Source organism: Mytilus californianus, unplaced genomic scaffold (assembly GCF_021869535.1).
Source record: "Mytilus californianus isolate M0D057914Y unplaced genomic scaffold, xbMytCali1.0.p SCAF_10, whole genome shotgun sequence".
NCBI lineage: Eukaryota > Metazoa > Mollusca > Bivalvia > Mytilida > Mytilidae > Mytilus > Mytilus californianus.
In genome coordinates, this window is record NW_026262582.1 from 23,931,404 (window position 1) to 23,948,860 (window position 17,457).

At 31.1% G+C, this 17,457-nt stretch overlaps 1 protein-coding gene across 2 annotated transcripts in view; it reads right to left on the reverse strand.

Moving 5' to 3' along the window:
- The window catches only part of LOC127717794 (L-gulonolactone oxidase-like), a 49,707-nt gene extending 42,719 nt beyond the window's left edge, over positions 1-6,988 (reverse strand). Inside the window, exon 1 of one of the 2 annotated variants that reach the window (XM_052223625.1) lies at positions 6,827-6,988. The gene's annotated coding sequence lies outside the window, so the exon portion shown is untranslated. The remainder of the gene's footprint in view (positions 1-6,826) is intronic. The other variant, XM_052223624.1, reaches the window with a different exon arrangement.
- Positions 6,989-17,457: the final 10,469 nt, after the last annotated feature.

The following is a 17,457-nucleotide window of genomic DNA, read 5'->3' on the forward strand; positions in this document are numbered from 1 at the left end:
CACTTCAGTCTCCAGACTGTATTAATAATTTAACTCACTTTATATTCATAGAACGTGAATGGGAAACTGACGATATGAATATGTGGATATTCAAATATATAAACCAAGACTCTCGTATGATAAGAAACAGACACGTCGTTTTTGGTCAATCAATAGCTGAACGTGAGCATCTTTTGCGAATCCAAATTCAGTAACAATATCCAATAAAGGCAACAGTAGTATACCGCTGTTCGAATCTCATAAATCGATAGAGATAAAAACAAATCCGGGTTACAAACTAAAACTGTGGGAAACGCATCAAATATAAGAGGAGAACAATGACACAACAAAAACACAACATTAAAATGTAACACACACAGAAACGAACTATAATATAACAATGACCATTTTCCTGACTTGGTACAGTACATTTTAAGAAAAAAATGGTGGCCTGAACCTGGTTTTGTGGCATGCCAAACCTCCCGCTTTTATGGCAACATCAAACACAACACAACATCAAAACAACAACATCAAGGCAGGGAATAACACACAAGCGGTGCAGGACAAGGTTTTTCCAAATAAGTTTATATTAATATCATTGATGGTCTTAGTATAGAAACTTGAAAAAACAATGATTTTATTGTGTACCGGTAAAAGAAAGGTTGCCTAGCAACGGTGTTTATTAAATATCAAGATTATCACATATCTATTACTTTATCAGTACAAATTAAATCAATTCAAAATAATATTGTTTGTTTAAGAAGAACTTGAATTCACAAATTAATAGTCCATTTGATTTCGTTAATTATGTGCTTAAAATTAACCTAGCAACGGTTCAAAAATGAGTGTGAATACTTCTTCTCAATTCATTTCTTCTTTGAAGCCAGGAAAACATGATAAATATAACTGTGTACTGAACAAACTGAATAAACTGCCGTTTCTTTCATGATGTAATGAAATACGGAACGATTTTTATTTTGTCTGTATATATGATATGGATACATGTGATGGCGATAACAGTTTCCCCTTCTTGTCGTTGTCCAATGATTCGTGGATTATCAAGTAAAATTCTTCGTATGTGTTTATTTTGCATTTTGTATTTATTCGTTTTGTTTACGTGTTTTTATATTTTGTTGATTATATTTGGACATGCAAGTTACTGATAAGAGTATATGATTGCCGAAGTCAATTCTGTGGATGGATGCGTATGTTTAAACAAGGATTTATATAATAAGAAGGATTCTTACTATATGCACCCTTCATTTAAGTCACTGTACAATTGAATAAATACTAGTAGAACAGATCAATCAAAATCTTGTCAAAACTGACTGCACATTTCATATTTTATCAAATTGAACAATTTTAAAAGTTGTAATAAAATGACATTTGGTTATATACAGTACAGGTTTGTCTTATAAGAAGCCATACTTTTGATTGGATGACAACAATCGAGAGGAATTCCAAAATCAAATTTTATTTCCCAAAAGAATGCAACATTTACTTCGGAGTATTGCACGTACTTCCCTTGACAACGACATAAGAATGCATAGAAAAACAATCGAAAAATTTGATAAAACTCTTTAATTTCATGGTTGTAGTATACAAATGTAATCATGCTTTCAACGCTTCTTTTGTAACCTCCGGGAAAATGTGCTTCGGTCATCGCTTTCACACCCAAATTACAAAAATAAATATCTACTTCTTAAGAATACCACTTCTTTAAATCGAACTACGACGATTTTTTTAACCTTTTTTTATTCCTTAACCTTGAACATACTTACGGCCCACTAAGATATTTGAACTGCATCAACATTTATATTCAAGGAATGTCAGGTATGAATATGATCATGGGCCTTAGGTACTCTCATAGTTTAAAATGCAGAAAAATTATGCTATCCTTTTCGCGAATTTGGAGGTGTTTACAGCAACAAAACATGAATTAAATCAGAGGAAGTTGACAAATCTATTGATATTTACAAAAATAAAGGTTTTAAGCTTCAGAAATAAAGTACAAAATTTATGGCACGTCACTTTTAATTTGAACGGAAATTGCGGGCCGTTCTCTGATACTTATTGTACCTGATCCTTTACAGCTCAGACGACTATACTAAAATTTATAAAACAGTCTTAGAACTTAGACCAGAAGACATTTTTGTTCTCAGTTAAGACGTTGGGATCTTGACCATTAAACTTATGTAGTGTTAATTTCATATTTTTGTTTATATTTTCTGTTGATGTTGAATTCCGTCATATGCATAACGCTTCGAATATAAAATGGACAATAAGTGAACAAGTACTGAAAAAAGAGGCGAAAGATACCAAGAGGACATTCAAAACACACAAGTCTAAGAGAAATTGACATTGACTTGGCAAAAACGACAAAACGAAGAAAAGACAAATTAGTTCACAAAACACTGTATAGACAACTAAAGACTGAGCAACACAAACCTCCCAAAAAATGCATCAATAGTGAAAACATATATTTCATTGACAGAGGAGTATTTCTAACTACAAAAGAAAACTTCATCATTTATTTATAGTATTACGTTTTTAGCTTCTATTTGATAGCATGTTCATAATACAGGTTGAACGTGTATGTTTATTAAATCTTTTTTTGGCTTTTTTGTTTTTATTTATTTCTATCAATCTTTTCAATCGTAGATGTTGAGTTACTTTGATAAATGACGCCTGTAAAATAATTATTCATTACTGTGCAGGTTTAACGTTTATTTTCTTAATCGATTACAGGATAATATGCATTTTACATATTATGTTTATTTGAACTAAATTCATTTTTAAATCTAGATTCAACAAGAAAAATATGTATAAATGGAGTTTTATGCATTTCTGATATTCTTAGCGTGTTTTATAAATTAACAAATGTTGGAACTCAAGGATGTTACAGTTGTAAATAATAGAAAAAGGGTTTTTTACTATAAATCCATAATGATAATACAAACTAAGATAAAAATAAACTGAGAACATTCGAGCGAGACCGAGGCTTTAGACATATCAAGAACTTCTTAGTACATGTACTATGCATACACCATCTTTATTAGGCAAATATAACAAATCGCTTTATCTGTTTTGGTTCAATACAGATTATACCGATTGTCACGGATAGAAGTACCTTTTTTTCATTTAATCCGGTTTCAAATAATGTTTTTATATTACAAATGATCTCGCTCATCCGTAAATATTAATGTAACATAATTCTTTTTGGTAAATGCAATGAATTAAAAATCCTAGGTGAAGTCATGTTCACAATCTCGTTTACCTACTGTTTGTCTTGAACCGTCCCGTCCTGAACAACAATGAACAAGATCAGAGTAGATGTTTTAAGTTAATTCGGATGACAAAAATGACCATACTACTCTTTTGACACTGATTTTGATTAATTATGTTTTCATGTTCAATCTACTATATATTAAAATGCCATTTGTCTATCACCACAAGCTTTCTTTTGATGTATCATTTGTTTGTTTTTGTGACCGTAACATGGAAACAATACAAATATTATTCTAGTTCACATCAGACATTTTAAAAAATGGAGGCAGCAATAGTATACTGACGATCTTAATTCGTAATTCTATGTTTTCAATGTGCAAATGAAGGTTAAAAAATGAGGGAATCACACGAAGTCAATACGTAACAAAACCGTGTGCGTTGACAGTGAAAACATCACTCATCATGTGGATCTAACTTGAGCTAATATTTAACCATTACCAATAGGCTACAATTGGTACATTTGCTGATCAGACGACCATTCTTGTATTTCTATAAATTAGACCACGAAAACATGTCTCTCTTGATATACAGTCAAGTCGTTTCGGTCAGGTCGTGATGAGGACAGTAACACTTGAAAGTGTCGTAATTAGTTGGGTTTTTTTCCATATAAATCTGATTGATGAAGTTCTGCGTTACGAGCACAAACCTTTTTTTTTATATATATAATACTAATACGATAAGTCATATTCAATATGTCACCCATATATTTTATACTAAAATGGTAGAACTTGACATACTGTTTATTCGTTTTCTTGTGTAATGTCTGCCTAATAAAGGCAACATGAGAATACCGCTGTTCAATAGTCATAAATCGATTTAACTGAAACAAATCCGGGTCACAAACCAAAACCGCGGGAAACACATTAACTAAAAAAGAAAATCAACGCAACAACATAAACACTGAACTGCTACAAAACAAAAACGCCAACATACATAGAAACGGACTATTTGATAACAACTGCCATATTTCTGACTTGGTACAGGTACAGGACATTTTAAGAATAAATGGTGGGTTGAACCTGGTTTTATGGCAAAAAGTGACGTCACAGGTAAATTTTAAAAAATAGAATATAAAATTGGGATTATGTTTGTTATGGTATTATTTTATGTATGGTCTAACCTTTACAAGAATATTAATATAGAATTGTGTTAGTAGTGGTGTAATTATTTGTATTTTCTAACCGTGTTGGTTTAATATGAATGCTTAAAAGGTTTGCTAGAATGGATGTACTACTAAATAAAATTGAGAATGGAAATGGGGATTGTGTCAAAGAGACAACAACCCGACCATAGAGCAGACAACAGCAGAAGGCCACCAATGGGTCTTCAATGCAGCGAGAAACTCCCGCACCCGGAGGCGTCCTTCAGCTGGCCCCTAAACAAATATGTATACTAGTTCAGTGATAATGGACGTCATACTCAGCTCCACATTATACACAAGAAACTAAAATTAAAAATGATACAAGACTAACAAAGGCCAGAGGCTCCTGAATTAGGACAGGCGCAAAAATGCGGCGGGGTTAAACATGTTTTTTGAGATCTCAACCCTCCCTCTATACCTCTAGCCAATGTAGAAAAAACAAACGTACAACAGTACTAGTACTAGTACCCTTCGGCATACCTTAACACATAAAACAACCTAATTTGACAAATGTGTTGTCAATGAAAAATTCGCTAACAAAAAAAAAATCATTGTGGATGATATTGTCATCGGTGTTTTTTTGTTTTTTTTTAGTCACTCAATTAATGAGATTTTGCGTGGCCGTAAGAATGCGTATCTATAATTTCCATTGTTGTAGATAAAACACCTTTCCTTTTAATGGAAGATGTAGTCGATCTTTGAAAAGATCATTATGATTGGTAGTTCATAGTGTAGAAAAATTATGGTATTATAACAAATTGAATTATTGGTCAATATGAATTATAATCATAAAGACTTATTTATCTAATACATTTTGAATTAAATTTAATACATGTAATATGAGTATCCACACGGTTAATTCTTAATCAACATTGAATAATAGGACATTTATATTTTCTTTTTCATCTTCAATTTTATCTAATAAACTTCTAGAATCTTATCTAACCAAATAACATAAACGGTACCAATTGTACTGCACCAGATGCGCATTTCGACAATTAAGGATGTTCGCTACTCTGTTTCAAAATAACAAGCTTTTTAAAAGACTTTTTTAAGTTTATAGTATATAAATAAAGAAACTAAAAAAGCAGAAAAAAATGAAGGGTCAATGTGCTATTTTTCGAGATATTAGCCATTGAAAATTTAGCGGGAAATAATTCTCTCTACATTTTTCAAACATTTAACATTTGCACCTTTTTTCTTTCAAAAACAATGAAAAATTAACAAGGATTTTATAAGATTTTCAAAGCTGACATTTTTAACTATATGTAATAAAATTATGGTAATAAAAGTAGGGGTTAGCGGGCAAAATGTTTCATGGCACTACATGGATAAAACCAGAGGATTCCGAATATCTGGCAAAAATACAAAAACTAGAGGAGCGAACCTCCTTAATCAGTGATGCTCGAGGCAGAAATATTTGAAAATCCAAAAGCTTACTACAAACGTTGAATAGCTGATCAAACCAAACAAATGCATAAAGTAAAGCTCAGTCAGGATACGGAATCATAGCTTTGCATGAGGGCGATATATTCCTTAATTTTCAAAATTTGTTATCCGTATTTTCAAGCCAGTTCCGAATTACTATCTACTGGGCTTGTGATACACTCGGGGACTAATAGTCCACAAGTAGAAGTATCGACACTGCGAAAGTAATAACATAAACGGTATCAATTTTACTGCACCGAACAAGTTCTGTAGATTCCTTTTTTCGAAGGTAACAATTTTAAGGGATTGAGGGAAACTAACATGTTCGGGGATATTTGAGTTAATGAAAGTCTGCATACAAGCCTATAGAGAATTCGTAATTTGTTGAACATTAAATTCGTGGTTCACCTATTCCTATCAAATCACGAAAATCGGTATCTATAAAAGAGGTTAAGCTAGCCATAAAACCATCACTTTTTACATGAGGACATGCCTGTACCAAGTCAGGAATATGACAGTTATTTTGCATTCGTTTGATGTGTTTGAGTGTTTGATTTTGCCATTTGATAACAGATTTGCCGTTTTGAATTTTCCTTGGAGTTCGGTATTTTTGCTATTTTAATTTTCACGAATAATACATCCATAGTAGTCATTTTGCCTATATTAAGTTTTTGTAACTTTCAGTCTCGAATCAATGGTTATGTACTGTAAACCAACATTTTCATGGATACTTTATTTCGCACTTAGTCCTTTTTAGTTAACTTCAAGGCGGTTTGTTTTTTCGATATCTTATTTTCTTGATTTATTTATATAAGAAAAGATCAAACTTTCACAAAATTTAGCAAACAAATCTTTTTCATAATAATATTTCGTCGTTAACTTATGAATTGTGCGTCCTGTTAAAGTTTTAACTAATTGTTAGGAGATTCAATAAAAACAAATATCAATTAATTAGAAAAAACAAAATGCTGCAATACAAACTCCACTTACCTGATGATATGTTGTTTATGTTTTATAATATTATTATACTTCAGATGATAATATCTTTATGCGGAACAAGTTTAAAATTAACTTTTTTCCGTACATTTGTTTTTAAATGTTCACAGTTCATGTATATTTGAACCTGTAAAAGTACTGCTTTAATAATCCTATTGGCAATTTAATATCCAATGAAGTGCTGCGTTAAATTAACAACATGAAATTAATGTATTTTGTTTATATGTTGTATCTAAGGAAGTAACATATATTTTGATTTAAATGCAAAAGACATTTTTTAATTCAATAAATATTGTTTAATGTGTATAGATAGTTTAAATGTAAAATGTGTTTAACGAGGCGTAGACAAAAGATAAAACAGGATTTTACATTTTCAATGCTGAGCATATTAAATGCTTTATAAACAAAACAAAATGATTGCAAAAGAGACAACTATCCATCAGCAACCAAAGGTCTGTGGGTCATCGTACGGCTATTTAATAATAAATAATAAAACAAACAGCCTGAATATACACAAAAACAATAACCAAACACAGTTAAAACAGACGGCTAAACAACGACGACATATTAATATTTTCAGGAATGCAAACTTATTGCAAAAGGAAAACATCGTGTTGTTGTCAATGCAATGCGGTTGTTTTCGTTGTATTAACATGTTCTCATTATTCTTCTTGCATCAATACAAGTTTCTAATGTCACAGAAAGTCAGACTTTTTTTTAAATTTAAACCGTTTAATGTATATAAATCTCAATTGATTGCAGAGTAATAGGTAGTTTTGAATCCTTAGATACACACCTGTCATGCAAATGGAATGTATTAAAATACATACGTCATCCTTTGTCCATCATTAGAAGTATCCGGTTAGATTATCAAATTGGTACCATTTAAATTCATACCTATTTTAGCGGTTTTATTTTCGTGTTTGTATGTCAATACTCGAAAATGAGAAGTCCACGTACTTACTAAGGGGGCATTTAACTACATTGACTACCCAGGAGGGTCTGACGTCACTTCAAAGATTTTTGGATACAACTTGGTTGGTAAATAATAAGTGGGTACAAATATATCTCAAGATATGGACACATCACGTAATTAACTGCTGACCATACATATAAAGTTTCATAATAAAAAGTTTAAAAATATATTTTCTCAATGAGACGCAGAGTATAAGAATGTCTGTGTATCACTCATGATATTCTATGAAATATTAAAATTTAAGCTAATTTTATTAATTTGTCCTAGTCCTCATAGAAGCCCCTTCCCGTTCTGTCCCCAAATAGAACAGTTCTGATGCATCACTGTAGCACACATCTACATGAACATATATTGAGTGTTAATATTACGCTAAAAATCTTTTTAAGTATTCATCCTGCCCCTCTCCCATTCATCTCCCTGTTTTCAGTATAAGTGTATTCAACGTCTCATTTAAGCACGCATTACCATGATATTTTAGTGAATGACAGAATTACACTTAACATCTGTTTTATCGCATTGCACTCACCAATACACCTTTCAGTTAAAGAATAGTTATATCACTCTAGCACTCATTTATTCATGACATTCTATTAAAGGTTACAGTAATGCTTAACGCTTAACATATATTTTTTGTATTTCCACCTACACCCAATAGCAAGCCCTTCCTCATATATGTAGCCTGTGTATTGGAGTTTTTGTGAAGGACTCTAGCAAGCATGTACGTGATATGTATTAAATGTTTAAATACGCTTCAACTATATCTTTTTCTTTTTACCATAACACCCGTCCCCATCCCAGTGTCATTATGTACACCCCTGGAAAAGAGTTCTGTATTTCCACACTAGCACACATTTCCATGATATTCTATTGAATGTTTAAGGTGGATCATCGGTGTATGTTCCCTCAGTTAGAACAACTAGATTAACTAGGTCATGTATTTTTCGTTTTCACATAAACCTACTAAAAGTGGTGTATTTTTACTGTAAAAAACTTATTTCAAGATAATATAAGTTCTCTCTAAAATGTACTGATGTGTCAAATCAGTTATACTTCACGTTTTAAATGGTGCAGTTAAAGGTACTAATGTTTTTTTTTTTATTAAAAATATGTTTATCTTTTTAAAATTGTTTTCTACTGACTGACTTAATTTGACAGTACTTAAATCAACCTAGTGTTAATCGTAAATGTAAGTACATAAATGTTTTGCTCTAGTGAACACTCACATGATATTGTTACTAAGGATTTTAAAATTATTTATATATAAATATATATGCGTGGTATCCTTTGAAATAAACACTTAATAAATATAGGGGTACCGAAGCGCTTCTCTGGATTTATCTGTGTCGGTAACGCTCAAAACTTAACATTTAAAAGCCAGGGATGCGTGAATATAGACCAACGTTAGGAGCAATATGATCAATAGAAGCAATTAATATTTCTACATATTATGTTTAACAAAGAAGACGGCAGCAATAATTGATTATGGTCTAAATTATCGAGAGAATAAAGTGTAGTGTAATGATAATCAGAAATAGGTACATCAATTATAGTCCATATTTATTGACCGACTTCACATTGTGTTTTTAAGAATGTCGTCGAACAGAACATTTACAGGATAGTCAAAACCTGTATAAAAAGGTAATTGTGAACTAATAAATTATTATGCAAAAACTTTTCTCTAAATTTCCAACTCTGTATAATACGCCACTAATTTTAATCTAATGTTTTCAGTTTTAATGTCGAATGTTGAGTGTTGTTTTTATATTATTTGTTCCATTCTATTTCATTTAATTATAGTAACTTTTGTGAAGTTATATAAAGACAAGCTCTTTGAATAACAATATAGTAGTAAATTCCCTTTGTGTGAACGATATGAATTGATTAATTCACAATAAGACATTGAAAATTACTGCGATAAATAAGAAAAAATATTAAAATGGCAGTCCTTTCAAAGTGACTCTGAAGTAATTATATTATCTGTTCGAAAAAGAAAAAAAACACGGATCCTGTAACTTAAATCTGACAGGTGACAATTAATTCAAAGTGACACAACTTTTCTTCATTTTGTTATATGCAAAATGTTTGTTGCTTCGATCCTAAGAAAAACAGTTATACTCATGTTTCAATGACATATTTGTTATATATTTAAGTACACAAACGACGAGTTCACTAACTGACGTTATAAACCTTCTTTGTCTTACAAACATGCTATTACAGAATTTAAAACAAGCTTCTATCAGTAACGATAGGGCAGGGAGATATCTTTTAGATTAAGTGAAACTATCGTTACTTACAATATTTATTCAACAGAAATGAAGAGCAAAATTCCATAAGTATTCACTTTTGAGTCGAACAGTGATTTTTATTTCACATATCCATTAGCAAAGTCATTATAAATAGATAATTCAGTCAAACTATAAACCTTCAATAAATTTCCCTTTTTAGTCAAAATGAAATAGTAGAAAAAATATATCCAATTGTAGACTTCACTTGCAGGTTAAAAACAGTGAATATAATCCCTAGGTGCGTGCGTTGAAGCATCATATTTTATACTGATTGTAAACTGTATAATATATTCTTTACAGACTATTATTTTTAAAACTTATAAATACCGAAAAGGTTTTTAAAAGTTTAATACACTCGCGTTTTTCCTAAATAGAATACTTTATTAAAAATTTATCCTTACTCAACTAGTTTTTCCATCATTCAGTTAAAACGAATTATAACAAATTACAAAAAAAAAAATACTTTTAATTCGAATATCGTTTTAGAAACAGAGCTGCCATTTTTATGTGAACATTTAAAGCGCTAAAGAAAAAAGCGCACCGTTGCGAGGATGAATGATTTTTTTTCATTATTGAATCTTTATTATTATCTACCTACGCCTAGTAAACAGGTATAAATAGTTCTGATCTATGTATCGGTCTGTTCGTCTGACCCTCCTGTACCAGTTAAAATTTTGATTAAAAGAAGTTAATCATGCAGTGGTGTACACATCAACTTCAAATCTTGACACGATAATGCACAAAGATTCTTGTTTATATTTGGTTTCGAGCATCACTTAATGACTTAAGTATTAAACATGTTTTAGATTGCTCATATTGTTAGGTTAGGTAAAATTTGTTATTTGTAGTATGCTTTTGTCGAGCCGAAATTTCATTAACCCTTACGGAGCACCTGAGATCATCTCATGTTTGTTGCTTAACATGTACTTTTCAGTACAGTGATGATTGTCTCTCGACTTGGGTCATGGTGTTTTGGTTTTTTTTTTTTTGCCTTTTGGTATCTTCTTTCCCTTTTTAATATACCTACTGGTTGTAATCCTACTATTTCAAGCAGTAAAATTAGATTTGTCTTATCTCCCTTTAAATTTTGATAATTGCTAAGACCTGTATTTAAAACGTGGCTCTTCGTTGATTTGCATAACCTTTCTGAATGTAATTTACATCTCTTTAATTTATATAATTAAAAATTCTCAAGTAACCGCCATTACCAAAACAACAAAATAAGTACGCGTGATTCGTCCTATTTATATGAAACGAGGATAACAATACGATTCTGTAATAGAATGTCAATTAGACATCAGTGACCAAACGACGTAAAAGATAGAAAACAGTAAGAAGCTTAGAAAACTTCGTGACCAAACAGTTTTCTCCGTTGTTTTATTTACCGTTCTCAAATAGGACATTTTTCGAATCATGTCTTTCATCGCACGCCTTTATGACGTCATTTACCAGATATAAGGCGCGCCTGTATCCCTGCTCTATCAAAGTTTCAAGCACTTTAAGAATAGTCATTCTACAGGGTAATCTAGAAATAACTTATGTTCCGTAAGTACGTAATCTTTATTTCCGTACAACACAAGGGAGGGTCACCCACTTATTAGATTTAATTTTCCAAATATTTTGTGCAGAATAATATCAAACTTTTTCACCCGTTCGCTCAACATGTGATGGAATTGACGATGCCTACATTTTTGTCACGTTGTGATGGAAGTCACATGACAGATTCAACTACTGTATCCCGGAACTGGCGTACTGTATTAGATTTTCAAATGGAAAGCTAAGGATGCATGATTACTTGAATACTAGAAGAGTTTTATGACCAAAACTAATCTTAAGAGAATAGTAAAATCAAGTATGATCATTTCTGCCTGATGGAGTCAATCTTTTTTTCAGTACAATGATCTCTAGATTTTCTTAAATTCCAAATCCCATAATGATGTATTTGGTTTGGTTAAATCTTCATCGGTAAAAATAATGCGGGAAAAATAAGGTTCGTGATAGTAATATCTTAAAACTGTATGCTGGAAAATTAATTTAAATTTCTGTTATTGTAAAAATAAGTGTTTAATTAAAAAGGTATTTAGTGTATAATAACCTTATTATAACTAATGAAATGGAATATTTCTGTATATATTTTATGCATCTCAATTGCTTTGCTGCATTTATCATCACCATGAGTACATTATCGTTCCAAATTCTGCACATATTAATCAGTTGTTTTCCATTTATTTGATGTGTTTGAGCTTTTGATTTTACCATTTTTAAATGACTTTCCGTTTTGAATTCTCCTTGGAGTTCGGTAATTTTTTTAATTTGCTTTTTTATATATTGTCAAAATACGATGATTGGATGCATACTTCTTACCTAAAAGTTTTAAGAAAACCTTGACCGGAACGTACGATCTTAAATATTCTGTAACTAAAAGATGCAAATGATTATATAAAACCACTAAATTCAAACATATGCTCGATCCATAATTGAAGACAAAGTCAATTATGGTATGAACTGTAATAAATGATAGAAAAATCGTATCAAAGCTCACGTTTTAACACATTCAATGCAAAATTAAGGGATCGTTATTTATCATAAGTGACATTTGTAGTATTTTTGCCTTATTAAAAATCTGTTATGTTATGTGTAGTGCTGTGCATCTGCTCATCTTAACCAAACAATTCATGGTTACTAGGATTAAAATGGTGTACGCCAGAAGCACTTTACGTCTTCAAAAGACTCACCAGTCACGCTCGACTTGCAAAAGTTTAAAAAAACAAAATACAATACTTCGTTGTAGAGCAATGAGGACAGAAAATTCCGAAGGGTTTTGACAAATACACCTAAGGTTATCTATTCCTGGTGTAGATAATCATGAGTATGTAGTAAAAAATATGCTACAAATATTTAATGCATATCTTGATCCAGAAAAGCGCTTCGGATTTTTTAATTTAAACGTGTTGTTTTCATTTTTTACCTCTAACATGTCTAATGTAATATAAATTTATATTTACAGATAGAAATATTGACACCTGCTATTGATAAGTATGTTCTACTTTAGTTATTTATAAGTGAAGCGAAAATAAATTTATTTGATTCCAAAATAATTAAATTAACACCACATAATGCAGTAATTGACGCGCTTCAGAAAGTGTTATAAGTTAATTTCGTTGTAAATATGCGCTGACTAATATTGCACCTACATGCAATTTACCTCAAATAGAAATAGTTTATGCCAGAGTTGCCGTTAATTGCTGTTTATCATATTTGTTTTTCGTTTATTGTTCTGCAAATAAATATATTCGTTGTTTTTTTTTCTCGTTTCACTCTTGTTATAGCTTGGCCGTTAATATATAGATTATTGAACGGTTAGGGGTTTTCTCCTTATCGAAGGCCGTACGGTCACATTTACGTCATTTGATCTTTGGTTGATAGTTGTCTCTTTGGCAATCATACCACATCTTTGTATTTGTATTAGGTAACAACATGTACGTTTTGATGTAATAATAATTGTATCTGAACTTTCAGTAACGTGGTGTATATCAAAGTAGAGAGAGACAGAAATAATTATTCTATCGCAGAAAAAAATGTTTTTACAGTTTTCGTAAAGTTTTGTAAAACGTTAATTTACGATTATGACCATATCAATAATATTTCTTGTCAATCAGAAGTGTAATATAAACAGGCGCATATCTATTTCTAATCACAGAAATCTATATCAACAGAGGAGACTAGATATCTGATTCAAACATCAACTTTTAGTAGGCTTACGGGGCTAATAATAAATCTAGGAATCTGTTGTCAACATCAACTTTTAGTATGCTAACAAACAAACATGATAAAAACCCAATAAAAAAGTTTCCTTATTTTAAAAAACAACAGGAATTGTTGGCCTTTAAGAAGCAGTTGATATTCAGTCCTGGTTTTTGTGGTAGTTTTTGTGTTGCTAAATTTTAGTTTTCTGTGTCGTTTTTGTTGACAATTTTTCCCTTTGATTATGTTCCTTTTCGTTTAATGGTTTTAATTCAATATTGGGTACCGTTTTACTCTTGCACCACTGTCCATAGTTTGGGAAATTTGACGGTAAAGCGATCTTAAACATGTTTAAACCCACCACATTCTTCATGTGCCTGTCGTTATTCATTGGTTGTTGTCTATTATATTTGGTTTTTTATTATCGTTTATTGTTTTGTCATAAATCAGGCAGTATGGTTTCGTTATGTCGTTTGAAATATTTCACTTTCTGTCATTTGGGTCCTTTTATAGCTGACTTTACACTGTGGCTCATTGTTGACGGCCATATGGGGACCTATAGTTGCTAAAATCTACGTAATTTAGAGGTCTCTGTCGAAAATTTGTTGCATGGACATGCTTACCACCTGTACTTATTTGATATATTAACAATAAAATGGAATTAAACATGTTGGTTTGTACTCAACCATTTCCCTTGGTAGAACAACTTATTCACTTAAACATGTGCTAAAGAATAACAAAAGAAAAAAAAAGAACTCAGAATTAAGTATTCAATTTATTGTCGAAATCCAAATACAACAAATGATATACATATAATATTAAATCTCTCCGTATGAGAAAAAACTGACAGTTACTAAAAGCCCATTGAAAGGCTTTTATTGTTGATTAGGAAACCGAGCTTTCAAACACTTTTTATCGATTGAATGAGTATATTGTACAATAAAACGATCTCAGTCTTCTATCTGTTCAATATAACATTTAGATGATGAGCTTACTATATGTCCTTGTTATTACAGAATAACCAAGAAAGAGCGTTAGAGGTTAAACTCAATCACTTTGCCAGTCTTCAATCCTACTATTCTATATGAACGTCCTATCTGTTTAGGTTTCTGTTTTGCATCCTGGTCCATAAAAATAGTCGAGTTTCGTCCATTGTCATCAATGGTAAACAGCATATTGCAATTTCTTCTGGATTCGCGATGTCCAGGGATCAGATTTAAACTAGCAGGCAATACTACAGACATAGTTTTCCGATTAATACTAATATTTATAATCTTTTTCAATTCTCGATAATATTTCTAACTCATTCAAATTACTTCCTTTCTGTTTATTTTTTAAGTACCAAACGGAACAATCACTTCATAGCTAGGTCCAATTCAAAACATTTTCTATTTCATTATCGCTTTTATATATATAAGCTAAATAAGCAAATAGGCGTAGTGCTAAATAGGCGTGGTTCCAAATAGGCGTTTTTTGTCTATTAGGTTGAACATGTTTACTACTACAATCAATAATTTCGATATAGTAATAGCAAAATCTCATGATATTGTGATCATTCTGTGATTTGTAATGTCAATACTAGTTATTTGTTAAACAATTGAAGTTCACCCTGTTTACCACATTTCCCAGCATATTTCCCTTGTTTTGAATAAAATGTCTTCTTTAAATGATTTCGTTTTACTTTATTCCCTGCCCGTATGCTTGAAAATGTGCGTGTGTCTGTATATGTGTTGATTTGCAAGGCGAGTAATGCATGCATGGCAGGAGGTACTCATATTTGATTTAAAAAATACTAAAACGTATATCCGAATTACAAAAAGTCTAAAATAAATAATTTACAATGCATGGAGTCGATAATACGTATCAGCATTTACTGTGTATTTTTGTATAGACGTCATTTAATAAACCATCGAGATGACCTCCAATTACTGTCGACGGTCATATAACCTGATATGAACACAAATATAAGCAAATAGCGACCACGTGCAATGTGATTTTTCTAGGTCTGTTTGATTTCATATTGTAGGTTAAAAGTATGTTTATCATCGTTTTTTACCTGTATAGAATTATTATTTGGTGGATCGAATCAGTCAACCAAATGGTTTATCCTTGTTTCGTTTGCGATGTTGATATACTTTTCCTTTTAATAGCTGAATACATGCGTAATCCATCTCAAGCTACGGGGTTAAATTGAAGGTCACATGAATACGGATTCAATGAGGTCGAATGATTCACATGCAAGTGAACAATTCATCAGCGATGTTTCTTCGCTTATTTTGACAAAACTAAACGAAATTTTATGCTAAAAACGTATTATTTCACTATTTGAATTTCATTAATGATTGAACAAACAAATATTCTATTTTTTTATATCTCGTAGCTAATACTCTTTAAATTAAGACGATTTCTAAAATTTTATAACAGTAAATTTCAATAAAATAATCATGATAATATCCGTATTTACAGGCCAGTACCGAAGTACTGGCTCCTTGATAAATAGCTGCAACATAATTTACAGTCTAGATATATTTATAGGAAGATTTATTACTTTCATATGAAATATCAGATAAAAACAAACCTGATACCTTCACTTATAAATTTACTTCAATTATTGTTATTCAAACTACTGATTAAACAGTGTGTTAAGATCTACATCTGTTCGAGTATAAAACGTAGTGATAATAATTAAGATAAAAAAAAACAAAAAAACAAAAAAACAAAAAACAAAAAAACAAGCGGTCAGCATCAAATATTTGTATCCTAAATAACGAACATTACGAAGTGACATAGGAGAACACTAGATTCATCATTATAGTGCAGATGAAAAGATTTTTGTATCGCTTGAAACTATAAGTGATTTTGTTTTGCCTTAAAATATCAGACTCAGTGTTTGAAGAGTAACTGTAGAATTATATTTTTGTATCAGAATAGAGAAGAACTTTGCGTTATGAATTGTTTACATGAACCGTCAATTTTCCAATCTCTCATTACCATGTTGCGGTTTGATACAGTTAAGAAGTCAAAGTTATTTTTGTCAGACCCAGGACAATACGCCATGTCAGCTGTACCCTTAGGATTGTATAAACAGGAGCTTAATATTTCTTAACTCCACTCTTTTTTTAGCCTCCTCATGGGGTCTTTGATTGTGTGATTAGTTGGCCATTTTTTATAGTGATTATCAGACCAAATATTTCATGATTACTTAATAATCTAGGACTGTATGTTTGATTATTTGATTATCTTGTTAAAAGAAATAATTAATGATTATGTGATTATATTGGCAAAACATTTGTGATTATGTGATTACTTGGACACCCACATGAGGGGCCTCTTTTTTATTTGTAAAAAATCTAAGATTAGACACATAGTCGATAATTTGAGAATTGACTCTTACATGACTTAGTTCTTGCATTTATTTAAGATTCAGTCTAATGACATTATAAAACTGACATTGCAACTAAATTTAGCTATTAATTCGATCGTAAAACAACTGCAACAAGGAAATGGTCAGGGATGTGTTGAATAATTAAAAGAATATGCAGGATTTATATCAATATGGCAGCAGTCTAGCAAGAAAATGATACATACAAGAAGCTGTACAGCGAGTGACGTACGCATAG